Raw genomic sequence first — 26,559 nt, 5'->3', positions numbered from 1 at the left:
GCGAGCTGAATTGTTAATTTTATACCTGAGATTGATCGATTTTTGTTAACTGAAGTTATTAAGCGATACGGGGCTAAGGCGATTATATGGAGTTCGGTCACATATCAGCTATGATCTGTTTGAATTGCGGAACAGGCTCGAGGGGAGAAATGGCATACTTATATTCCTCAGCTCCTCATTGGTGAGAATGATTCTGCATTGGCCGGAAATCGAACCAAAGTCTCCCGCATAAGAAGTGAGAATTCGACCCCAGCACAACCAATGCGCGCGTTCTTAATAGCGGCAAGTGTCCATTTGGAATCCGATCTGAACGAACATGCCGTTTACAGCTGCGGTGGTCGAGTGTTTAAAGCGTTGGACTCAAAATTCAATTGAGGTTTTCCTGCGCAGGTTTGAATTCTGCTCGCAGAGCAACTGTTTCAAGATCACTTCAGTGCTGAAATAGATTAACTTGGAGTTAATTGACCGCATTTATCTCTCTCCCAGAATGAGAGATTCTACAGCGTGGCCGGTGCTTTTAATTAGTGTTGGATCTTCTCTTGCAAGATTTCAAGACCCGAGAAGGAATCTCTCCCAATCTGTAACTTAAATTCTGCTAGTTTGCAAAACCTGACATTTTTACTCTTTATTTTCTTTGTCTGCATCTCTCTATCTCTCCCTGTCTCTGTCTCTTGTCTCTCTGCTTTGTCCCGATGGACTTCTCAGGCTTCCTTGAACGGCGAGAGCTGATCTCACCAGCAACAATAGCAGAGAATGTGAAAGGAAAAAAAAGACTGAGACAGTAGGAAAAGGAAAGGTGCAACCCAGCTGATAAATTGGTAGCTAATGTATCCACATTCATGGATCTTCGCTCTCATAGTGAATGAAAGCAGCAATTTGAGTAAAGTGTACTTATGGTGGAGTGTAAACTATGACGATGCCGAGACAGACGACAATGTCGTTTCAGAGTAATTCATTCTGTAAAGTGTTACTTGATAATACAAGTCGTACATTCAAAACAAATTTGACATTTTTGATATGATACAATTAGTGTAGAACTTGACATTGTACAAGAAAGCGGGATTGTGTAGACAGAGCCTTCTGAAAGGATGGCGGATCGGCTGCGTGGCAGCGAAATTTTACAGTGGCTGCACGGCTCTGTTGCCAGTTTGTCTTTGGGTCTGATTCTCGCTCAGGGAGTTTCATTGGTTCAAATCCCGGATGAGCCTCGTTGTGTCCCCATTTTTAGTCAAAAATCACCAGTTGGCTTCTCACATCTTTTCAGCGGTGCAGAAGGCAGGTTTGACTTATCTCCAGCAGAGTATGTTTGCTCACCAGAGGACAGAATGCAAAGGGTTTGTCCACGCAACACACGGAGACGAAATGAAGATAATCTTTCAAGAAGTTGGACAGATTGAAGCCGGCACATGAATTTATCCCAATTCAGGCGATCTCAAGGGCACAGAATACAAAAGGTAAAGGATGCTGCATTGTCCTGGAAACAAACTCATGGTTTACCGCCGGAAGGCAAGGGTTCCACAATGAACCACCAATGCACACACGGCTGCAGACTGCACGTGTAACGTTGGATACATGTCTGGAACATGCAGTCTGGCAGAATTCCTGTGACTGAATAAGTAGGTCAAACATGGACTTGAAATTCACGGGGGGTTCAAAACCAGTTCATACTGCTACTGTAAACAATGGTTAAATAAATAAGAGCTGTAATTACCAAGCGGTGCTTGTTTCTCCCAGAAATAACAATATTATCCAGCCATATGTCTACCTCCAAGATTTAATATAAGATATATGATTTGAGAACCTCTTATTCACTCACTCACCTGACGAAGGGGATAATCTCCGAAAGCTTGTGATTTTAAAATAAAATTGTTGGACTATAACCTGGTCTTGTAAGATTCCTTACAAGATTTCACGATATGCGACGAATTGCCTTTAAGCTGCACCTTAAATTCTGTTCAATCACAGAATTTGGAGATTTATACTATTTTTCTTTGCATGTATCTCTCTATCTCTGTCTGCGTTTCTTCTCTCTCTGTGTTTCCCCCTGATGGACTTATCGTGCTTCTTTGAACAGCCAGGTCTGGAAACCCAGGCGTTCCAGAAGGGTTTCTGGAACGCCCGGGTTTCCAGAATGTCAGATCTTCAGTCCATTTGTTGGATTTCGACGGGATGAGCTTTGCGATTTTCGTCTCCGTTTATGGAAAATATAAACCCAGATGGGTTTTCACCTCCTCGGGTCCCGTCACCTTCTGGTAATGGGAATGAACCCGATCTCGCACTCGGTCTTAATATCTGTATTCTCATTGCTTAACAATAAAATTACGGGGTTACAGTTATTTTGAGGACACATTTTAGAAATTAACACATAACAGACTTATTCGAAAACTAGAAGCACGTGGGATTAAAGGACCGGTGTTAACGTGAGCACGTAATTAGCTAAAGGATAGGAGGCAGAGAGCAGTGGTGAACGGATGTTTTTCTGACTGGAGAGAAATATGCAGTGGGATCGGTATTAGGACTATTGCTTTTCTTGTTATATATACGTGACTTGGAGGTAGGAATAGGGAGTACAGTTTCGAAGTTTGCGGATGATACAAAACTTGGCAACGTAGAAAATAGTGAGGAAGATAGCAGCAGACTTCAGGAGAACAGAGGCAGACTGGTGAAATGGGCAGTCACGTGACAGATTTAACGCCGATCAGTGTGAAGTGATGCACTTTTGGAAGAAGAACAAGAAGTGGCAGTATAATCGAAATGGAACAATTTATGGGGGGTTCCAAGAGCAGAGGGACCTGGGGGAGCATATTCACAAAACAGGGAAAGTTGATAAGATCGTTAAACAAGCGTATGGGATATTTGGCTTTGTAAATGGGGGCATTGAATTTAAATACAAGGAAGTCACACTAAACCTTTACAAACAACTGGTTAGGCCTCAGCTGGAATGTATATTACACTTCTGGGCAACATATTATAAGAAGGATGAAAAGGGATTGAAGAGGATTCAGAGCAGGTTGGCCTGGATGATACCAGGGATGAGGGACTTTAGTTATTTGGAGAGATTGGAGAAGCTGAGATTATTCTCCTTACAGCAGAGAAGATTAACGGGAGACCTAATAGAGGTATTCAAAATAATGAGGAGTTTTGAAAGAGCAAGTAGGGAGAAACTGTTTCCTCTGGCAAGTGGGTCGCTAACCAAAGGTCATAGATTTAAAATATTTGGCAAAATAACTAGAGAGGAATCTAAAAGATTTTTTTTCACACAGAGGGTTTGTTAAGATCAGGAACTGTGGTTGGAACTGTTGCTGATTTCAGCAAACAATGCAAAAACCTCCGTCTGCAGTTTCGAGAAGGGATCCGACTTTCTGGATGAAATAAACAAGATTAAATACATCACCGACGAGGATGGGATTCGAACCCACGCGTGCAGAGCACAATGGATTAGCAGTCCATCGCCTTAACCACTCGGCCACCTCGTCGCATGCGCAAACTCGCGAAAGCTCCTTTATTCAAAATGAAAATACTGGCTGTGTTGCCAAACTGAAATAAAAAAGGAAATGCTGGATATCCTCAACAGGTCAGGCAGAATCTTTAGATATCGATACAGAGATAACATTTCATATCGGTGACCATCACATGAGTATGCTATTATAATCCTGACTTGCGCCTTGTGGGATGGCTTTGGGGAGTCAGGAGGTGAGTCACTCGGCGCAGAATATCCAGCCTCTGACCTGCTCTTGTCGCCACAGTATTTAGGTGGCTGGTCCAGTTAACTTTCTGGTTCATGGTGACCACCAGGATGTTGATTCTGTGGGATTCCTGGAACGATTCCAGGAATGAGGGGCTTTAGTTTCATGGATAGACTGGAGAAGCTGGGGTTATTCTCCTTGGAATAGAGACGGTTGCGAGGATATTTAATAGAGGTATTCAAAATCATGAAGGATCTGGACAGAGTAGATAGACAGAAACTGTTCCCATTGGCGGAAGGGTCAAGGACCAGAGGATTTAAGGTGTTTGGCAAAAGAGCCAAAGGTGACATAAGGAAAAACTTTTCTACACGGCGAGTGTTTAGGATCTGGAATGCACCGCCCGAGGGTATGGTGGAGGCAGATTCAATCATGGCCTTCAACAGGGAACTGGATAAGTATTTGAAACGAGGAAAAAAATACAGGACTACAGGGAAAGGGCGCGGTGGGGCGGTGGGGTCCAGCTGGATTGCTCTTGCAGAGAGCCGGTACGGACTCGATGTGCCGAATGGCCTCTTTCCATGCTGTAACCTTTCTATGATTCTATTCTATGTGCAGGGGGCGATGCAAAGCGACCGGAGCATGACGTAAATCGACCTGCTCATGTCCATTGCCTGATAATAAATCCTAGTGTGATGCAAAGAAGAAATACATAATTATGGTCCATATCTTTCATCTTATGCTCACCATAAGAGGTACTTCGTTTACCAGGGGGCCATTGCGCACTTTGATTGATACTTCACCTGGATCACCCCTTACACTCCCAACACCTCCGTGCAAGAAACATTTTGGGTGGCAATTCAGACTTTGCTGATTTGTGCAAACAGATGCAAGCCAGCAATGCGGAAACGCACTTCTTTGGAAAGAAGATTTTTAGGTGAGGCGGCCAAAATAAACAGCTCTCCTGATTGTGGTCGAGGTGAGATTCCAACCAACATAATCGAAAAATTGGCTCCAGCATCTCAGACAGCTCAGCTACTCTCCTGCATACCAGTCTGCCCATTTCTGATGAAAAAGTTCAGAGGGCTGAAACCTGACCTCTGGTTCTTTCTCCACAGGCGCTGCCTGACCTGCTGAGTGTTTCCAGTATTTTCTGTTTTCATTTTTGTGATTTTACAATGGATGTTTTCCTGAAAACACCCAATTTGACCCAAGGACAAAGCTCACACTTCACTTTCCCCACGCGCTTTGAGGTCTGTCGTTTCTGAACAAAATCCCCTCCGCGCCGGACATTCAAAGGACCTTTCGCTCACGGCCAACCTCCTGTCATCCACACTTTTTCACCATTCCCGCTCTTCTCATTTCTCCTCATTCCTTTTCAATCGGACATTTCCACAGACCTATTAAGATCAAGCGGAACATTTCCGACCTGACTGCACCGCTCAGATTGCCAAAAGTGCACCTTTCAGCCGTCATTCGCAGCTGTGCAGCGCCGCCCGTCTCTCCCGCACATCAACTGCTCGGTGAAAAGCGCCAACGACCATGAAAACAAAACCCAGTTCTTCAGTTAACATCCCTCGTGTCACAAGATACACCACGGAAATTTCACGGAAAAGTATGCCGCTGTCCTTCCGAATGCCTGCCCTGCTTTCTCAGTGCTTGTCTCTGGAACAGTCACGCAGATCGAAATGTATCGATTGGTTTCAAGGCACAAATGAACATTGGTGTGAACGGAACATGTGCCCCCGAGAAACAGCGGTCGATGTGGAGCAAACTTAAAGGCGTAAGAATGTGAAAGTGAATGTTGGAGTAGGCAAGGCCGCAGTAAAGTCTCAATGAAATGGACCATGATTGTGGAAGGAAGAAAAAGCTGGAAGAAGCGGCGGGTCGGAAATTTGGATCATCCAGCAGAGACACATGAGAGAACAAAAACAGGACACAGACAAAGGTGCTGGAGGCAGAAAGAAAAAGCACGAAATAAGAGGAATGAAAAGAGAGTGAATTAGTGGAGCGCGAAGAGATACAGAAGCAGAGTGGTTATGCTAATGGCTAATAAACCAGAGGCCTGGACTCATTATCCGAGGTCACGAGTTCATAATCCCGCCATGACAGCTGGAGAATTTCAATTCAATTAATGAAAAATAAAACCTGGAATTAAAATACCGGTGTCAGTAATGGAGGCCATTAAACGACCGGATTGTTATAAAAACCCATCTGGTTTACTCAAGCCCCTCAGGGAAGGAAACCTGCCGTCCTTACCCAGTCTGGCCTATATGTGACTCCAGACCCACAGCGACCAATGTGGTTGATTCCTAATTGCCCTCTAAAATGGCCAAGCAAGCCACTCAGTTGTAAAACCTCGATTAAAAAAAAGTCATAATAAAACCGGACGGGCCACCAGGCACCAGACACGACAAAGGCTCAAAGCAAGCCGAGTCGACCCTGCAAAGTCCTCCTCACGAACATCTGGGGACTTGTGCCAAAATTGGGAGAGCTGTCCCACAGACTTGTCAAGCAACTGCCTGACATAGCCACACTCACAGATTCATACCTTTCAGCCAAAGTCCGCAGACTCTTCCATCACCATCATTAAATACATTTAAAACAGAAATAGACAGTTTCCTAGAAGTAAAGGGAATTAGGGGTCACGGGGAGCGGGCAGGAAATTGGACATGAATTGAGATTTGAGGTTCGGATCAGATCAGCCATGATCTTATTGAATGGCGGAGCAGGCTCGAGGGGCCGATTGGCCTACTCCGGCGCCTATTTCTTATGTTCTTATGTACCATCCCTGGGTATGTCCTGCCCCACCGGCAGGACAGACAGACCAGACGGTGGCGGTACAGTGATATACAGTCAGGATGGGAGTGTTCAACCTTGACTGTGGACCTCATGGCATCAGGTCAAACATGGGCAAGTGAAACCATCTACTGACCAGCCCTCAGCAGCTGATATCAGTCCTCCTCCATGTTGAACACCACTTGGAAGAAGCACTGAGGGTAGCTGGGGGACTTCAATGTTCATCACCAAAGGTGGCTCGGTAGCAGCACTACTCGCCGAAACCTGAAGGGCATTGCTGCAAGATTGGGCCCACGGTAGATGGTGAATGAACCAACACGAGGGGAAAACCAACTTGACCTCGTCCTCACCAATCTACCTGTCGCAGATGCATCTGTCCATGACTGTATTGGTAGGCGTGACCACTGCATAGGCCTCGTGGAGACGAAGTCCTGTCTTCGCACTGAGGATACAATCCAACGTGTTGTGTGGCACTACCACCGTGCTAAATGGGATAGATTCATAACAGATCCAGCAGCGCAAAACTGGGCATTCCATGAGGTGCTGTGTGGCTTTCCTGCAGCAGCACAATTGTACTCCAGCACAATCTGTAAATTCATGGCCCGGCATATTCCTCACTCTACCAACAAGCCAGGGTATCAACCCTGGTTCAATGAGGAGTGTAGAAGAGCATGCCAAAAGCAGCACCAGGCATACCTAAAAATGAGGTGCCAACCTCGTGAAGCTACAACTCAGGACTAAATGCATGCTGAACAGCGGAAGCAACATGCTAAAGATTAGAGCTAAGCGAATCCACAAAAGGATCAGATCAAAGCTCGGCAGTCCTGCCACAACGAATTGTGAATGGTGGTGGATAATTAAACAACTAACGGGAGGAGGAGGCTCTGTAAACTCTGTAAACATCCCCATCCTTAAATGATGGAGGAGTCCAGCACGTGAGTGCAAAAGGCAAGGCTGTAAGCGTTTGCAGCCAGAAGTGCCGAGTGGATGAATCCATCACGGCCTCCTCCCCATAGCATTCATAGCAGCCAGTCTTCAGCCAATTCGATTCACTCCACGTGATATCAAGAAACGGCTGAGTGCACTGGATACATCAAAGGCTGTGGGCCCCGACAACATCCCGGCTGTAGTACTGAAGACTTTTGCTCCAGAACTAGCTGCGCCTCTCGCCAAGCTGTTCCAGTACAGCTACAATACTGGCATCTACCCGACAATGTGGAAAATTGCCCAGGTATGTCCTGTCCAAAACAGCAGGACAAATACAATCCGGCCAATTACCGCCCCACCAGTCTCCTCTCAATCATCAGCAAAGTGATGGAAGGTGTCGTTGACAGTCCAATCAAGCGGAATTTACTCACCAATAACCTGTTCAACGATGCTCAGTTTGGGTTCGGTCAGGACCTCGCGGCTCCTGACCTCATTACAGCCTGGGTCCAAACATGGATAAAAGAGCTGAATTCCAGAGGTGAGGTGAGAGTGACTGCCCTTCACATCAAGACAGCATTTGACCGAGTGTGACACAAAGGAGCCCTCGTAAAATTGAAGTCAATGGGAATCAGGGGGGAAACTCTCCAGTGGCTGGAGTCATACCTAGCACAAAGGAAGATGATAGTGATTGTTGGAGGCCAATCATCTCAGCCCCAGTTCATTGCTGCAGGAGTTCCTCAGGGCAGTGTCCTCGGCCCAAGAATCTTCAGCTGCTTCATCAATGACCTTCCCTCCATCATAAGGTAAGAAATGGGGATGTTCGCTGATGACTGCACAGTGTTCAATTCCATTCACGACCCCTCAGATAATGAAGCAGTCCGAGCCGGCATGCAGCAAGACCTGGACAACATCCATGCTTGGGCTCATAAGTGGCAAGTAACATTCGCGCCAGTTAAGTGCCAGGCAATGACCATCTCCAACAAGAGAGAGTCTAATTACCTCCACTTGACATTCAACAGCATTACCATCGCCGGATCCCCCACCATCAACATCCTGGGGGTCACCATTGACCAGAAACTTAACTGGACGAGCCATATAAATACTGTGGCTGCGAGGGCAGTTCAGCTGCTGGGTATTCTGCGGCGAGTTACTCAACTCCTGACTCCCCAAAGCCTTTCCGCCATCAACAAGGCTCAAGTCAGGAGTTTGATGGAATACTCTTCCCTTGCCTGGAGGAGTGCAGCTCCAACAACACTCAAGAAGCTCGACACCATCCAGGACAAACCAGGCCGCTTGATTGGAAACGTAGCCACCACCCCAAACATTCACTCCCTTCACCACCTGCGCACAGTGGCTGCAGTGTGTACCATCCACAGGATGCACTGCAGCAACTCGCCAAGGCTTCTTCGACAGCACCTCCAAAACCCACACCCTCTACCACCTAGAAGGACAAGAGCAGTAGGCACATGGGAACAACACCACCTGCACGTTCCCCTCCAAGTCACACACCATCTCGACTTGGAAATATATCGCCGTTCCTTCATCGTCGCTGGGTAAAAATCCTGGAATTCCCTTCCTAACAACACTGTGGGAGAACCTTCACCACACGGACTGCAGCGGTTCAAGAAGGCGGCTCACCACCACCTTCTCAAGCTCAATTAGGGATGGGCAATAAATGTGAAGACATTAGCTGCAGCAGCGGGGTTGCACCTTTACTTTTCCTCCTGCCTCAATCTTCCATTAACCTTCTCTGCTGGTGTTGCAGGTTCGATCAGGCATCGCCGTTTAAGGAAGCCTGAGAAGTCCATCAGGGGACAAGACAAGAGACAGAGACAGGGAGAGATAAAGAAATGCATGCAAAGAAAATAAAGAGAATACATAGAATCATACAATCATAAAATGGTTACAACACAGAAGGAGGCTATTCGGTCCATCGAGCCCGTGCCGGCTCATTGGAAGAGCGATCCAGTTCGTCCCACTCACCCGCTCCTTCACGTGTGTTGCGCCTTGGAAACTTCCGCACCCTGTCCTCTGGAGCTCGAACATTCTCTGGAAAAAAATCAATTCTCCCAACAGCAACACCGAAAAGATGTCGGAAGCTAATTGCTGAATTTTCACGTAAAGCAATGAGACAGGAGGGGTCGTGCGGGATTTGAAGCTGAGATCTCGCATGTATCATTTAACGCAAACCTCGAAGCGAGAATCATAACCCTAGACCCACGAGCCGCTGATTGCGAAATTGTGCAGCCAGTTGAAAAGTGCGCTGCCTCCCACTGCCGATCGGCCATCCTTTCAGACCTCTTCTCACCATCCAATCTCGTTTTCTATTCTGGTGCACAGCAATATCAAGTTGTACATGAACTACTTCCAGTGACCAATATTGGTCTCACTTTAACAAATTGGTTTCTACTGTACGACTTGAAGTATGAAGTATGCCGTTTCAGAATTAGTTGCTCTGAAACTACATTGCCTGGGAGGAGACTGAGAGGTGTAGACAAACAGCGGAACCTTGCAGTGCATGTCCACAGGTCCCAGAAGGTAGCAGAACAGGTAGATAAGGTGGTTGAGATGGCATAAAGGATACTCTCCTTTATTAGCCGAGGCATAGAATATAAGAGCAGGGGGGTTATGGTAGAAATTTATAAAACAAGAGTTAGGCCACAGCAAGAATACTGCGTACAGTTGTGGTCACCACATTACAGGAAAGGTGTGATTGCACTAGAGATGGTACAGAGGAGATTTACGACAATGTTGCCAGAACTGGAGAATTTTAGCTCTGAGGATAGATTGGATAGGCTGGGGTTATTTGCTTTGGAACTGAGGAGGCTGTTGGGAGATTTAATTGAGGTGTATAAAACTTTGACGGGCCTGGATAGAGTGGAAAGCAAGGACCTATTTCACTGAGCAGGGAAGTCAATAATCAGGATACATAGATCTAAGTTAATTGGTGGAAGGATTCGAGGGGAGCGGAAGACTTATTTCCCACCCAGTGGGCGGTGGGGGTCGGGAAATCACTGGCTGAAAGGGTGGGAGATGCGGAAACCCTCATCGCATTGAAAAATAAAAACTTCAATATGCACGTCAAGATCCGTAACCAACAAGATTCGGGACCAAACGCTGGAAAGTGAGATGAGGCTCGGTATCGATTTTTCGGCCTGCACTGGCACGATGTGCAGAATGGTTTCCTTCCGTGGCCGAACTTTCTATGATTCTATGATATGATTGCCGTCTGATTCGGCATCGTGATAATATACACTCTACCATAAGTATATTTAATCAAATTGGAGCTTTGTTTCACTGTGAGAGCGAAGAGACATAAGTGTGTAGACATTGGCTGCTGCAACTGCGTTTCACCTTTACTTTTCCAACCGTCTCAGTCCTTTTTTTTACCCTCCTCTGCTGGTGTTGCAGGTGAGATCAGCCTTCGCCGTTCAAGGAAGCCTGGGAAGTCCATCAGGGGACACACAGAGAGACAAGAGACAGAGACAGGGAAAGATAGAGAGATGCATGCAAGGAAAATAAAGAGTATAAATATCAGGCTTTGCAATCTAGCAGAATTTAAGTTCCAGATTGGGAGATATTGATCCTCCGTCTTGAAATCTTGGAAGAGAAGATTGGACGCCCAATTAAAAGCACCGGCCACGTTGAAGTATCTCTAATGCTTGGAGAGAGGTAAATGTGGTCAATTAATTCCAATTAATGTATTTGAGCATTGAAGAGATCTTGGAACAGGAGCGCTTCGAGCAGAATTCAAACCGAGGCAGGAAAACCACATTGGAGTTTTGAGACCACAGCTTCAACCACTCGTCCATCGCAGCTGTCAACGCCATGTTCGTTCAGACAGGATTCCATATAGAAACATGCAACTGCTACAAAAGCCAGCATTGGTGGTTCAGGGGTTGAATTCTCGCCTGCCACGCGGGAGACACGGGTTCGATTCCCGGCCAATGCACGATCATTTTGCGTTCTGCACCAAGGAGGAACTCCGGAACAGGAGTGTGGTGTTTGATCCTTCCAGCCTGTTCCGCAACTCAATGAGATCATGGCTGAGTTGTGACCGAACTCCCTGTCCCCGCCTTAGTCCCATATCTCGAAATACCTTTGGTTAACAAAAATCTATAAATCACGGGTTTGAAATTAACAATTGTGCTCGCATTAACTGCTGTTTGTGGAAGAGATTTCCACACTTCTACCTCCCTTTGCTTGTAGAAGTGTGTCCTAACTTCACTCCTGAAAGTCCTGACTCTAATGTTTAGGCTATGCCCCCAAGTCCTAGACATCCCAACGAGCGGAAATAGTTTCTATGTAACTAACCCATCAGTTCCTCTTAATATCTTGACAATTTCGATCATATCAGCCTTTAATCTCCGAAATTGCAGGGAATACAACCATAGTTTGTGTAATCTCTCCTCGTAATTTAACGCTTACAGTCCAGGTATCATTCCAGTAAATCGACACTGCACTCCCTCCAAGGACAGTATATCCTTCCTAAGGTGCGGTGTCCAGAACTGAACACAGTACTCCAGGTGTGGTCCAACCAGAGCTTTGTGTAGCTGTAGCATAATGTCTATTCCCTTGTATTCTCGTCCTCTAAATATATCGGCCAACATTCCATTAGAATTTTTGATTATTTCCTGTACCTGTCCATGACACATTATTGATCTATGTACATGGACAGCTAAGTTCCTTTGGAAATCCACAGTTTCGAATGTTTCACCTTTAGTAAAGTATTCTGATCTATCTTTGTGAGATCCAAAGTGGATGACCTCACACTTGCCAAAATTTAAATCCATTGCCCACGGTTTTGGCCATTCATTTATTATATTAATGTCTCTCTTGAATGTTATGCTTTCATCCACACTGCTGACAACGCTGCCCATTTTGTGGCCATCAGCAAACTTCGATATGTCGTTCTCTATCCTATCATCTAATATCAATGAGACCGCCTGAACTGGGGGAAATTCACATTCAGCATCAATCTCTTCAACATCTTGAGACATTTTATTTACTTTACATGTGTTGCGTCTTGGGAACTCCATCACTCTGTCCTCTGGAGCTCAAACATGCTCTGCATGTAATTCAATCCGACCAACAGCAATACTGAGAAGATGTCAGAAGCCAATTGGTGTCTTTTCACTCAAAGTAGTGGGACAGCAAGGCTCATCGGGGATTTGAACACGGAACTTCTTGGATATTAATCAACAAATGCCCCAAAGCGAGAATCATGCATCTGGATCAACCAAGCGCTGTTGCTTGCTTCGTGCAGCCAGTGTAAAGTTTCGCTGTCTCACAAAGCCGATCGGCCATGCTTTCAGACCTCTTCTGTCCATCCAATCTCGTTTTCTATTCCGGTATGCAGTAATATCAAGTTGTACACTAACTATTTCCTGTCGCCAATATTCGTTTCCCTTTACGAAATTGGTTTCGTCTGTATGACTTGTGTTATCAAGTAAGACGTTTCAGAATTGGTTGCTTTGAAACTACATTGCTTTGGAGGATACTGAGAGCTGTTGATGAAAAGAGGAACCTTGTAGTGCATGTCCACAGATCCCTGAAGGTAAGAGGACAGGTCGTTAAGGTGGTTAAAAAGGCATACAAGATACTTTCCTTTATTACCCGAGGCATAGAATGTATGAGCAGGGAGGTTATGGCAGAAAATTATGAAACTATAGTTAGGCCACAGCAAGAATACTGCATACAGTTGTGGTCACCACATTGCAGGAAAGATGTGATTGCAGTCGAGATGGTGCAGAGGAGATTTACGACACTGTTGCCAGAACATGAGAATTTTAGCTATGAGATTAGATTGGATAGGCTGGGGCTGTTTGCTTTGGAACTGATGAGGCTGTTGGGAGATTTAATTGAGGTGTGTAAAATTATAACGGGCCTAGATAGAGTGGATAGCAAGAACCTATTTCCCTTAGCAGGGAGGTCAATAATCAGGGTACATGGATCTAGGATAATTGGTAGAAGGATTAGAGGGGAGCGGAAGATTTTTTTTCCACCCAGCGGGTGGTGGGGGTCTGGAAATCACTGCCTGAAAGGGTGGGAGAGGCAGAAACCCTCATCGCATTGAAAAATAAAAACTTCAATATGCACGTCAAGATCCGTAACCAACAGGATTACGGACCAAACGCTGGAAAGTGGGATGAGGCTCGCTACCGAGTTTTCGGCCGGCACAGGCACGATGTGCAGAATGGCTTCCTTCTTTCGCAGAACTGTCTAGGATTCAATGATATGATTGCTGTCTGTCTCGGCATCGTGATAACATACACTCTAACATAAGTACACTTGAATCAAATTGGTGCTTTGTTTCACTGTGAGAGCGAAGAGACATAAGTGTGTCGACATTAGCTGCAGCAGCTGGGTTGCACCTTTACTTTTCCAACCGTCTCAGTCCCCTTTTTTACCCTTCTCTGCTGGTGTTGCAGCCTTCGCCGTTCAAGGAAGTCTGAGAAGTCCATCAGGGGTCAAACAGAGAGACAAGAGAGAGAGGCAGGGAAAGATAGAGAGATGCATGCAATGAAAATAAAGAGTATAAATGTCAGGTTTTGCAAACTAGCAGAATTGAAGTTGCAGATTGGGAAAGATTCCTTCTCGGGTCTTGAAATCTTGGAAGAGAAGATTGGACGCCCGATTAAAAGCACCGGTCACGTTGAAGTATCTCTGATGCTGGGAGAGAGGTGAATGCGGTCATTTAATGCCAATTAATGTATTTGAGCATTGAAGAGATCTTTAAGCCGCAGCACTGCGAGCCGAATTTAAACCTGGGCAGGAAAACCCCATTGGAGTTTTGAGACCACAGCTTGAACCAATCGGCCATCGCAGCTGTCAACGGCATGTTCGTTCAGACAGGATTCCATTTAGAAACATGCAATTTTTTTATAAACCGCCATTGGTAGTTCAGGGGTAGAATTCGCGCCCGCTACGCGAGCGACCCTGGTTCGATTCCCGACCAATGCACGATCTTTTTGCATTCTGCACCAAGGAGGAACTTTGGAACAGGATTGTGGTGTTTGGTCCTTCCAGCCTGTTCCGCAACTCAATGAGATCATGGCTGAGTTATGACCGATCTCCCTGTACCCGCCTTCGTCCCATATCTCTAATTTTCATTGGTTAACAGAAATCTCTCAATCATGGGTGTGAAATTAACAATTGAGCTCGCATCAACTGCCGTTTGTGGAAGAGACTTCCACACTTCTCCCTCCCTTTGCTTGGAGACGTGTGTCCTAACTTCACTCCCGAAAGTCCTGACTCTAATGTTTCGGCTCTGCCCCCAAGTCCAAGACACCCCAACGAGCGGAAATAGTTTCTTTGTAACGACCCCATCAGTTCCCCTTAATATCTTGATAACTTCGATCACATCAGCCTTTAATCGAATAAACTGCAGGGAATACAACCATAGTTTGTGTAATCTCTCCTCGTAATTTAACGCGTGGAGTCCAGGTGTCATTCTAGTAAATCTACACTGCACTCCCTCCAAGGACAGTATATCCTTCCTAAGGTGCGGTGTCCAGAGCTGAACACAGTACTCCAGGTCTGGTCCAACCAGAGCTTTGTGTAGCTCTAGAATAATGTCCATTCCCTTGTATTCTCGTCCTCTAAATATATAGGCCACCATTCCATTAGCCTTTTTGATTATTTCCTGTACCTGCCCATGACATGTTATTGATCTGTGTACATGGACACCTAAGTTCCTTTGGAACTCCACAGTTTCGAATTATTCACCTTTTGTAAAGTATTCTGATCTATCTTTGTGAGGTCCAAGGTGGATGACCTCACACTTGCCAAAATTGAAATCCATTTGCCACGTTTTTGGCCATTCATTTATTATATTAATGTCTCAATGGAATGTTATGCTTTCATCTTCACTGCTTACAACGCTGCCCATTTTGGAGGCATCGGCAAACTTCGATATGTCGTTCTCTATCCCGTCATCCAATATCAATGATACCGCCTGACCTTGGGGAAATTCACATTCAGCATCAATCTCTTCATCATCTTGAGACATTTTATTTAATTACATGTGTTGCCGAGGCATCGAATGAAAGAGCAGGGAGGTTATTCTAGAAATGAATATAACACTAGTTTGGCCACAGCTGGAGTTTTGCGTACAGTTGTTGTCACCACATTACAGGAAAGGTGTGACTGCACTCGAAATGGTGCAGATGTGATTTACGACGATGTTGAGAGGACTGGAGAATTTTAGCTATGAGAATAGATTGGATAGGCTGAGGGTGTTTTCTCTGGAACCGAGGAGGCTGAGGGGAGATTTATTTGAGGTGTACAAAATTATTACAGGCCTCGATAGAGTGGAAAGGAAGGACCTGTTTCACATAGCACGGAGGTCAATAAAAAGGGGACATAGATTTAAGGTAATTGGTAGAGGATTAGATTGGAGCAGAGGGGAATTTTTTCCACCCAGCGGGTGGTGAGGGTCTGGAACTCATCGGATTTTAAAAGCACTTTAATATGCACTTGAAGAGCCATAACCGACAAGACTACGGACCAAACGCTGGTAAGTCGGGTGATACTGGATACCTCTTTTCCGGCCGGTACAAACACGATGGGCGCAATGGCCTCCGCTGGCGTAAGTTTTTAAGATTGTCTGATTCTCTGATATGATTGCCGTCTGTCTCGGCATGGTGATAACATAGGCTCTACCATAAGAATACTTTAATCAAATTGGTGATTTGTTTCACTGTGAGGGCGACGAGACATAAATGTTTAGACATTGGATGCAGCAGCTGGGTTGCCCCTTTACTTTTCCTACCGTCTCAGTCTTTCTTTAACCTTCTCTGCTGGTGTTGCAGGTTCGATCAGCCATCGCCGTTCAAGGAAGCCTGAGAAGTCCATCAGGGGATAGTACAAGAGACAGAGATAGTGAAAAAATAGAGAAATGCATGCAAAGAAATTGAAGGTTATAAATAGAATCATACGATCGTCAAATAGTTGCAGCACAGAAGGAGGCTATTCGGTCCATCGAGCCCGTGCCGGCTCATTGAAAGAGCAATCCAGTTAGTCACATTCCCCCGCTCCTTCCCGATAGCCCTGCATTTTTATCCCTTCAAGTACTTATCCATTTCCTTTTTGAAAGCCACGATTGAATCTGCTTCCACCATCCTTTCAGGCAGCGCATTCCAGATTGTAACCACTCGCTCGGTAATGAAGTGTTTCCTCATGTCGCCTTTGGTTCTTTTGCCAATCACCTTAAATCTGTGTCCTCTGGTTCTCGACCCTTCCGCCAATTGGAATAGTTTCTCTTTATTAACTTAATCTGAACCCTTCATGATTTTGAACACTTCTATCAAATCTCCTCTTAACGTTCTCTGCTCGAAGGTGAACAACCCTAGCACGGGGTAAATGCGGTCAATTAGCTTCAATTCATTTATTTGAGCATTAAACAGCTCTTCAAACATTATGTGACATTATGGTAGCTTGGCCTCGCGGTCGAATTTGTTCCATCAATTTTCTATGGAGGCGTGGGTTTGAATCCCACTGCTGTTAGAATTTCTGGCAATGTTTATTTTGACCTGTTCACAGAAAACCCGATTGTCGTGCGATGGAGCGGAGGATGTGAAAGAAGCTGACAGTGAAAGTGCAGATATTATTTTCATCACGGGGACAAGACACGTTTCCACAGGTAAGGACATCTCACCTTAATATTCTATCCAGCAGCTTGGGGCAGGTGATCAGAGTGGCCGGGCTCTCGCGGCGCAATCAGTCAGTGCGCGGTCCTAATATGACGGTCCAGGATCGGGAAATGCCGAGGTTGTTATTCGAGTCTCACCTAGATCAACCAATCCTTTTGCTTGTGAACATTTCGACCGGAGTTGAACGTCCAATTGGTGTGTTCCAAAATGCATCGACTTATTTGTATTGCCATGTGGTTTCTCCGGCCTACGCTGTTGCAATAGCAGATGAGATGTTTAGTGTTATTCGTTTACAGGAGGGAGACTGCGGAATTGGAGCCACAAACTATGATTTCGGTCCATTCACAAATTATGGGATTTAGCTTGAGCTTTAAACCAGCGTGTTTGACCGCTGCCGCGATACTTTCCATCTTGCGATCTTCAGGAGCTACTTTTACGGCAATAGAATTAATGCAAACAAGAATTCTACCCCTCAAGCACCAATGCTCGCACGGCAGCAGGATGCATGTGTCCAGTTAGAAATCTGTCTGAAGGAACATGCAGTCTGACAGAACCGAAGTTCAGCAGATTGACTTTTGCAGTGAACAGATGATGAGCCTCCTTCTTGAGAGTGTTTCGCCAATCCAGCTCAGAGTGGATTAAGCATTATACTTCCGGTGGGACTGGAGCCACTTGTGTAAGAGGAAGTGGAGGGGGTTATTTCCCTTCCTTGACGAACATTAATGATGCTGTTGCGGTTTTGCTGCAAAGTTTTACTTTTCAGCACCGAAATCGCTAGTTTTAACAGCAGGTCAACATCGTAAGCCTTTGGGAAAATGAGGGCTCGTCCGGGATCTCTCGCATATTTCAATCAACAAACCCGAATCGAGAATAAAACCCCTAGACCATCGAGCCTGCTGAAAAAAATAGCACCAAGTAGCGATACGTGAGGGTGAGTTTCTGAGTATCAGCCCCCACTTTCCCAAAATCTCCTTTAAAGTACAGGAAATAAAAATGTGTCCGTACATGAGTGAAAAGTTATGAAGTTAATTTCTTCTTTGTTGGGTTTTGTTTCGCGTTTCCGAAGCTGTTATAGGTGATTGGGGAAGGTTAATGAGTTAACAGGTGTTAGGGTGCAGATACTCCGGTGTAAAGGTGCGGATACTCCGGTGTATGGGTGCAAATACTCGGATTTAAGGGTGCAGATACTCGGATGTAAGGATTTGTTGCCGCGACTGAAATGCGGCTTCGAACTGTTGTTATTGTCCGATGATGTGCAGATGCCGGTGATGGACTGGGGTGGATAAATGTAAGGAATATTACAACACCAGGTTATAGTCCAACAAATTTATTTTAAAATCACAAGCTTTCGGAGATTATCCCCTTCGTCAGGTGAATGAGTGAAAAGGTTCTCAAAACGCATATCTTATACTAGGCTGGGACAGCATCACACCAATCAAAAGGTGTCGTTGTTATTCAAACAGGCCAGTCACGGAGAACAGCACGTCCCAGTACACTGGATATACATTGTGTCAATTACACAGACAGACGAAAAGAAACCCAAATGGCAGAGAGAGAGAGAGAGGAAATATTAAAAACATAATTTTTTCCCCTTTTTGCTGGTGGGGTTACGTGTAGCGTGACATGAACCCAAGATCCCGGTTGAGGCCGTCCTCATGGGTGCGGAACTTGGCTATCAACTTCTGCTCGACGATTTTGCGTTGTCGTGTGTCTCGAAGGCCGCCTTGGAGAACGCTAACCCGAAGATCAGTGGCTGAATGTCCTTGACTGCTAAAGTGTTCCCCGACTGGGAGGGAACCCTCCTGTCTGGCGATTGTTGCGCGGTGTCCGTTCATCCGTTGTCGCAGTGTCTGCATGGTCTCGCCAATGTACCATGCTCCGGGGCATCCTTTCCTGCAATGTATGAGGTAGACAACGTTGGCCGAGTCACAGGAGTATGAACCATGTACCTGGTGGGTGGTGTCCTCTCGTGTGATGGTGGTATCTGTGTCGATGATCTTGCATGTCTTGCAGAGGTTACCGTGGCAGGGTTCTGTGGTGTCGTGGACGCTGTTCTCCTGAAAGCTGGGTAATTTGCTGCGAACGATGGTCTGTTTGAGGTTGGGTGGCTGTTTAAAGGCGAGTAGTGGAGGCGTGGGGATGGCCTTAGCGAGGTGTTCGTCATCATTGATGACATGTTGAAGGCTGAGGAGAACATGGCGTAGTTTCTCCGGTTCGGGGAAGTACTGGAAGACGAAGGGTACTCTGTTGGTTGTGTCCCGTGTTAGTCTTCTGAGGAGGTCTATGCCATTCTTCGTTGTGGCCCGTCGGAACTGTCGATCGATGAGTCGAGCGTCATATCCCGTTCTTACTAGGGCGTCTTTCAGCGTCTGTCGGTGTCCATCGCGTTCCTCCTCGTCTGAGCAGATCCTGTGTATTCGCAGGGCCTGTCCATACGTTTTGAAAGGGATGCTAGTAACGGCTGGTTAGCTTGCTTGTTTCAAATATGCTATAATGTCGTGATCGCGGGTTTGATTCCTGTATGGGCTGATAAGGAGCTTTGTTTTGGGTTTTAGTAACTTTTAAAATCCAAGCTTCACTAACAGGCCAACAGACAAATTCACGGGGCCAGTTATTTGTATAACATCCATTGTAACTTTAACCCTGGGCCGCAGAAACACGTCTTTCTTTTTATTCTTTTTATATAAGCATCACACTCATATATACGCACCCACAGTTCATATATAAACATCGCACCCACATATACACTCCCACAGTTTATGAAACAGCAGCACACTAAAACTTAGACACTGAGTTTCTGGGAGGGAGATCGGTTCCCACCGCCGCTCGAGCTCTCGGAGTGGCAGAGGCGGAAGCAGCGGGAGCGGAACAACCTCTGGATCTCATCGTTAACACAGGCAGGTAGATCGACCAGTGAAATTGCATCGCACTTGGGTATGAGGAAGGGTAATCGTTTCTGAGAAGGAATCAGGGAGTCTAATATCTTCTTAGCTGGCGATCCGAAGGGGCAAGGGGATCTCAGAGAGGGGAAGGGATTGTCAGAGAGTATCAGAGTGTAAGGGGATCTCAGAGAGGGGAAGGGATTGTCAGAGAGTATCAGAGTGTAAGGGGATCTCAGATCGTGGAAGGGATTGTCAGAGAGTATCAGAGTGTAAGGGGATCTCAGATCGGGGAAGGGATTGTCAGAGAGTATCAGAGTGTAAGGGGATCTCAGATAGTGGAAGGGATTGTCAGAGAGTATCAGAGTGTAAGGGGATCTCATAGTGGGCAAGGGAGTGTCAGAGGGTACCAGAGAGTGTAAGATGGCTCAGGGCGTATGATAATGGATTGTCTGAGGATATCAGAGAAGATGAGGAGCTCAGGGAGAATCGAAGAGGGCAAGGCGGGGGGCGGGATATCAGAGAGGCGAATTGATCCAGAATTGTCATCTTGTAAATATTGTATTTTCTAAACATTAACATATCTAATAACAGCAAAAAATGAAGCCGATTGAACCGATGATCTGCCGTGTCCCATGTGGAGAGATTGAGAAGGTAGAATCGTGAGGGAGTGGATATTTGGCAACGCTCACGGTTTCTTTTCACACAGCTCAGTGTTGTGTGTTATGTAACTGGAGATAACTGAGTGTGATAATAATTGTGTGTTTATATAACTGAACCAGAGATAAGAGGTTGCACTTTGAACCTTTTATCAGCCAGTTTGAGAAATAAAACACAAAACGCCCAAAAGTTTCATCCGCAGTTCAAGATCAAAAGTCAAGGGCAGAATGAGGCGCCTTCCTGAAATTTGAGAACTCGGGAAGCAGACTTTACAGCAAGGTTCTGTTTATTGTGAAAAAGCAAATCAAACATTCATTCCGGAACGAGCCAGAATCCTAACAGCTGAAAAAGCAACGGTTACCCGAAATTTGGACACGCAGCCTTCTGGTGACGCAATAAGTAATGTAGATAGAAGCAGGAAGTCGATAAGTGGGAATTGATCGATTAAGTGAGTGGGCAAAACTGCGGCAAATAGAGTTCAATGTGTGGGAGAGCGAGGTCATCCACTTTAAATCCAAGAAAGATCAATCAGAGTATTTTCTAAATGGTGAAAAACTGGGAACTGTGGAGGAACAGAGAGATTTAGAGGTCGGTGTATAGAAACCGCTGCCAGCCAGCGTACAGGTACAAAAATTAATTAACAGCCGAATGTGCCGTTAGTACGGCCGGTTAGCTCACTTGCATTGAGTATAACGTCATGTCATGATCACGGATTTGATTCTTGTAATTTACTTTAATTATTTCGGGTTGTTGTAACTTTTAAAATCGAAGCTTTACAAAAAAAACCACAGACAGATTCGCGGGGACAGTTTTTTGAATAACATCCATTGTAACTTTGCCCCTGGGCAGGATAAACACGTCTTTCTTTTTATTTGTCTTTCTCCGATTTGCAGATAAACGTTTAATTCGCGATCTGTTCCCATTAATGATCATCAGCAGCAACAGACAGACAGAGCGGGTCTAGGCATCAATTTCGAACAAATGAAACAAATCAAATAGTCCCCCGGCACCGAGAGAGACAAAACCAAGAGAAAAAGGCAGAAGATATTCGAGAAATAAAAGCCAAATACAGACGATATAAATATTTCCCATCCTTGATGTCTCTCTATTCCATCCCTAATCCTTCATTGGCCGGTATGAAATTTCACTGCAAATAAATGCGAGAATCGAAGCAAGGAAGAAGAAACTAAACAACCAAAAATTGCCGAAACTCGGGATTTAACCAAGAACCTTAACGCTCTCCCAACTGGGCTATTTCGGCTCCACAGCTACACTTTACTTTATGACATTGTCTTGAAAGAAGATATAACCCCAGGAGGAATTGCCTTTCCTGTTCATTCAGCAATTCATAAAAAAACACCGCACTCATATATACACACCCACAGTTCATATATAAACATCGCACTCATATATACATACCCACAGTTCATATATAAACATCGTACTCATATATACACACCCACTGTTCATATATAAACATCGCACTCATATATACTCACCCACAGTTCATATAGAAACACCGCACTCATATATACATACCCACAGTTCATATATAAACCTTGCATTAATATATACACACCCACAGTTCATATACCACATCTCACTCACATATACACACCCACAGTTCATATATAAATATCACACTCATATATACACTCACACAGTTTATAAAACAACAACGCACTCATACATCCACACCCAGTTTATAGGAGGGAGATCGGTACCGACTGCCAATAGAGCTCTCGGAGTGGGAGAGACGGAAGCAACAGCGACCGAACAAATTCTGGATCTGAATCTTAAGTCAGGCCGGCAGATCCACCTGTGAAGATGCACCGCATTTTGATAGCAGGGACGGTAATTGGTTCTGAGAAGGCATCAGGGCGTCTAATGGCTTCTTCGTGGCGGTCCATTGGGGCAAGGGACAGTCAGAGGGCATCAGAGAGCGTAACGGGGCTCAGAGTGGGAAAGGGGTAGTCAGAGGTTATCAGAGAGTATGTTGAGATCTCATAGAGGGGAAGGACTGCCAGAGGGTATCAGAGAGTGTCAGGACGCTCAGGGCGTATCAGTGGGTGAGGGGCACTCAGCGGGTATCAGAGAGTGTAAATGGCGCTGACAAGGTTCAAAGAGGATAATGGACTCTCTGAGGGTATCAGAGAAGATAAGGAGATCAGGGAGAATCAAAGAGGGTAACGTGGGCTCTGGATGTATCAGAGAGGCGAATGGATCCAGAGTTCGCATCTTCTAAATATTACACTTTCAAACTATCAACATTTTTAATAACAGCAAAAATGAAGCCTATTTAAACGGTATCTGCCGGGTCCCATGTGGAGGGAATGAGAAGGTCGAATCGGGAGGGACTGGATATTTGGCAACGCTCACGGTTTCCTTTCACACAGCTCAGTGTTGCGTCTGTTTTTTAATTGGATTTCATCAACTGGAGATCAGAATCTTTCATCACCCACTGTGAAAAATAGAACACAAAGCATCCAATGCGTGGCTTGAACTCACGACCACTGAGCTGAACGAGTTATCGTGCTTTACCGACTGAGCGAGCCATACCAGTAACAGTGTTTTTTCCCAACCTATTATTGCAGAGAGGCTGGTGGTGACGTTGCTGCAGGGGTTCAGTTTGTCCGACAATCTCAGGGTGGCTGCCTCTGAACACCCGCTTTTCATTCTGGAGTCAGTCTGATGTCATTTAACAGTCATTCAGCCCCGCGCTGAGCAGTATAGGAACATCGGGACAAGAGAAGACCATTCAGCCCCTCTAACCTGCTGCCCCATTCAATTAGATCATGAGATGATCTGCAACTCAACTCTGTTTCCCCGCCTTCGACTCATACCCCTTGGTAACCGAACCGAAAAAAGATCGATCAATATCAGACTTGAAAATTTGAATTGAGCCACAATCCACATCCTTTGGGATGAGAGAGTTCCAGCTTTCGGCCGTATTTTGTTTCCTAAAATGATTCCTGATTTCTTGCCTGATTAGTCCAGCTCCAATTTCATTTTGGATTCGGCCAACAGAGAGAGAGAGAAAAAGGCCGCCTTAACCGGAGATTGATCCTTTAACGATCTCTCACAAATCAACTGAAACCTGTCGGAATGTGAATACCTTTTTATATTTCCAAAATAAAGGGAATGTCATTGTGGAAACGTTCTGGTGTGGCTCACTGCAGAAATATCCAAGTCAGGATAAACAAGCTCGCCTGCAACCTTCGGAACTTGTCTGTCAAGAAGTATTCCGATTTCCTTCAAGCCAATCTCGGTTGTTTTAGATATTTTTCAGATGCCTGTTATCTGACCGCAGATTAAATGGTGGAAAATCAGACGCACACAGCTGGAAATGTTTATGGTATAGTAGACTCGAACATTTTCCCTACTGCTGATGTTTGGGCAGCCTGTCTGGAGTTCCCCGTTTTCTCTCTCCCTCCTTTTTTAAATAGTGGGATTACATTTGCCACCCTCCGATCTGCAGGAACTATTCCATAATCTATAGAATTTTGGAAGACAACAACTAATGCATCCACTGTTTCCATGGCTACCTGATTTACTGCTCTGGGATGCAGATCATCGGGCCCTGGTGATTTATCGGCTTTCAGTAATTTATTGGCGGGGGAAAAGGACTAGCTGGATTGCTCTTGCGTAGAGCAGGTGCGGACTTGATGGGCCGAATGGCCTCCTTCCATGCTGTAACTGTTCTATATTTCTATGATTCCATGTGCTTTTAGTCTGAGTGACTCATTTACTGCCAGCCTCCTTCTGTGCCTTAAATTTTCGATGATTCCGTTTCTACTCTTTGTTTTCTGTCCGTTAATCAATCCTCTATCCATGCTAATGTATTACCCTCAATCCTATGAGCCCTAATCTTGAGCAACAACCTCTTACATGGCACCTTATCGAATGCCTTTTGAAAATACAAATATACTACATTCACTCGTTCCCACTGATCAACCCTGCAAGTTGCACCCTCAATAAACTCTAATGGATAGCATACACTATTTCAACCGGATAAAGCCGTGCTAATTCTGCCGAATCATATTGTGATTTCCTATCTGCCCTGTTGCTGCACCTTTAGAAATAGATTCCAGCATTTTCTCTGCTACTGATGTCAGGGTAACTGGCCCATAGTTCCCTGTTTTACCTCTGGATAGGAGACGCCTGGACCAGTGTAGGAGCCGTTTGTGTCTGTGTAGGAACAGTCTGGTCTGTTTAGGACCTGTCTGGGTCTGTGTCGGATCTCTAAAGGTCTGTGTTGGAAATGTCTATGTCAGTATATGTGCTCTCTTGGTCTCTGTAGGAGCCGTCTGGGTCTTTGTGGGAGCTCTCTGTGTCTGTGTAAGAGCTGTCTGGGGCTGTGTTGGAGCCGTCTGTGTCTGTGTAAGAGCTATCCGGGTCCGTGTAGGAGCCGACTGTGCCTGAGTGAGAGACGCCTGTGTCTGTGCAGAATCTTCATAGTTCTGTGTTGAAGCTGTATAATTCTACATGTCTGCTGCCTGGGTGTGTGGGGGAGTTGCCTGGGGCTGTGTGTCGTTTGTCTGGGTCTGTGTAGGAGATATGAGGGCATGTCTAGGAGTTTCATCGGTCTGCTTGGGAGCTCCATAGGCCTGAGTAGGAGCTGTCTGGGTCTGCGTAAGTGTTGTCTGGGTCTGGGTGTCAGCTGTCTGTGCCTGAGTGCCTGTTGGATAGGTTTGTGTAGGAGCTCTCTGCGATTGGGTATGAATTGTTTGGGGCTGGGTAGGTGCTGTTTCCGACTGTGTAGGAGCTCACTGGGTCTGTGTCGTGTTTCTCTGGGTCTGTGTTGGAGTGCCAGGGAATGAGTAGGATTACATAGAATGTACAGCACAGCATAGACTCCGGCCATTTGGCCCAACAAGTCCATGCCAGATCTGTCTGGGTCTGTGTAGGAGCCATGTGGGTATGTTTCGGAGCAGTCGGGATCTGCGTAGGAGCTCGGTGCGTCTGTGTACTAGTGCCTGTATCTGTCAAACGAGCTGAATGGGCCCTTTAAAGGAACTGAATGGGTTTGTGCAGGAGGTGTCAGGTTCTGGTCAGAACTGTCTGCGACCGGCTAGGAGCTTTCAGAGACTGGCTAGGATTTGTCTGGGCCTGGGTAGGAGCTATCTGCGTCTGCTTGGGAGTTGTTTGTGTCTAGGTAGGTGCTATCTAGGTCTTCATAAGAGCTGTCTGGGTCTGGATGAGACCTGTCTGCTCCTGGGTAGGAGATACCTGCGTCTGTTGAGGAGTTGTCTGTGTTTTGGTAGGAGATGTCTCGGTAGGAGATGTCTGCGTTAGGTGCTATCTAGGTCTTCATAATAGCTGTCTGGGTCTGGATGAGACCTGTCTGCGCCTGGGTAGGAGATACCTGCGTCTGTGGAGGAGTTGTCTGTGTTTTGGTAGGAGATGTCTCGGTAGGAGATGTCTGCGTTAGGTGCTATCTAGGTCTTCATAATAGCTGTCTGGGTCTGGATGAGACCTGTCTGCGCCTGGGTAGGAGATACCGGCGTCTGTGGAGGAGTTGTCTGCGTTTTGGTAGGAGATGTCTCGGTAGGAGACGTCTGTGTTTGGTTGGAACAGACTGTGTCTGAGTAGGAGGTGTCTGCGTCTTGATAGGACATGTCTACATCTCAGTAGGATGTGACTGCCTCTCGGTAGGACATATCAGTGTTTGTGGTGGAGATGTCTGGGTATCCTTAGGAGGTATCTGGTTCTGTGTAAGATCTCCATACATCTGTGTCGGATCTCCATATGTCTTTAAATGAGCTGTGGGGTCTGGGTGGCAGTTGTCTGGGTCTGTGTCGCAGTTGTCTAGGTCTAGGTGACAGTTGCCTGGGCTTGGGCCAGAGCTGTCTGGCTCTGTGTAGGATCTCCATAGGTCATTGTAAGATCTCCATAATTCTGTGTAGGACCAGTCTGGATCTGTGTAGGAACTGAATGGGTCTGTCTCGACCAGTCTGC

The 26,559-nt window shown here is 45.8% G+C and overlaps 2 non-coding genes across 2 annotated transcripts; one reads left to right on the top strand and one right to left on the bottom strand.

Moving 5' to 3' along the window:
* Window positions 1-3,394: 3,394 nt before the first annotated feature.
* trnas-gcu (transfer RNA serine (anticodon GCU)) lies at window positions 3,395-3,476 on the bottom strand. The gene has a single exon. It is a non-coding gene; the product is annotated as a tRNA-Ser (tRNA).
* Window positions 3,477-11,290: 7,814 nt separating this feature from the next.
* trnag-gcc (transfer RNA glycine (anticodon GCC)) lies at window positions 11,291-11,361 on the top strand. Its single transcript has one exon. It is a non-coding gene; the product is annotated as a tRNA-Gly (tRNA).
* Window positions 11,362-26,559: the final 15,198 nt, after the last annotated feature.

Source organism: Heptranchias perlo, chromosome 20 (genome assembly GCF_035084215.1).
Source record: "Heptranchias perlo isolate sHepPer1 chromosome 20, sHepPer1.hap1, whole genome shotgun sequence".
Classification (NCBI taxonomy): Eukaryota; Metazoa; Chordata; class Chondrichthyes; order Hexanchiformes; family Hexanchidae; genus Heptranchias; species Heptranchias perlo.
Note: the sequence above shows the minus strand (reverse complement) of the source record. Positions and strands in the feature narration are given on the sequence as shown.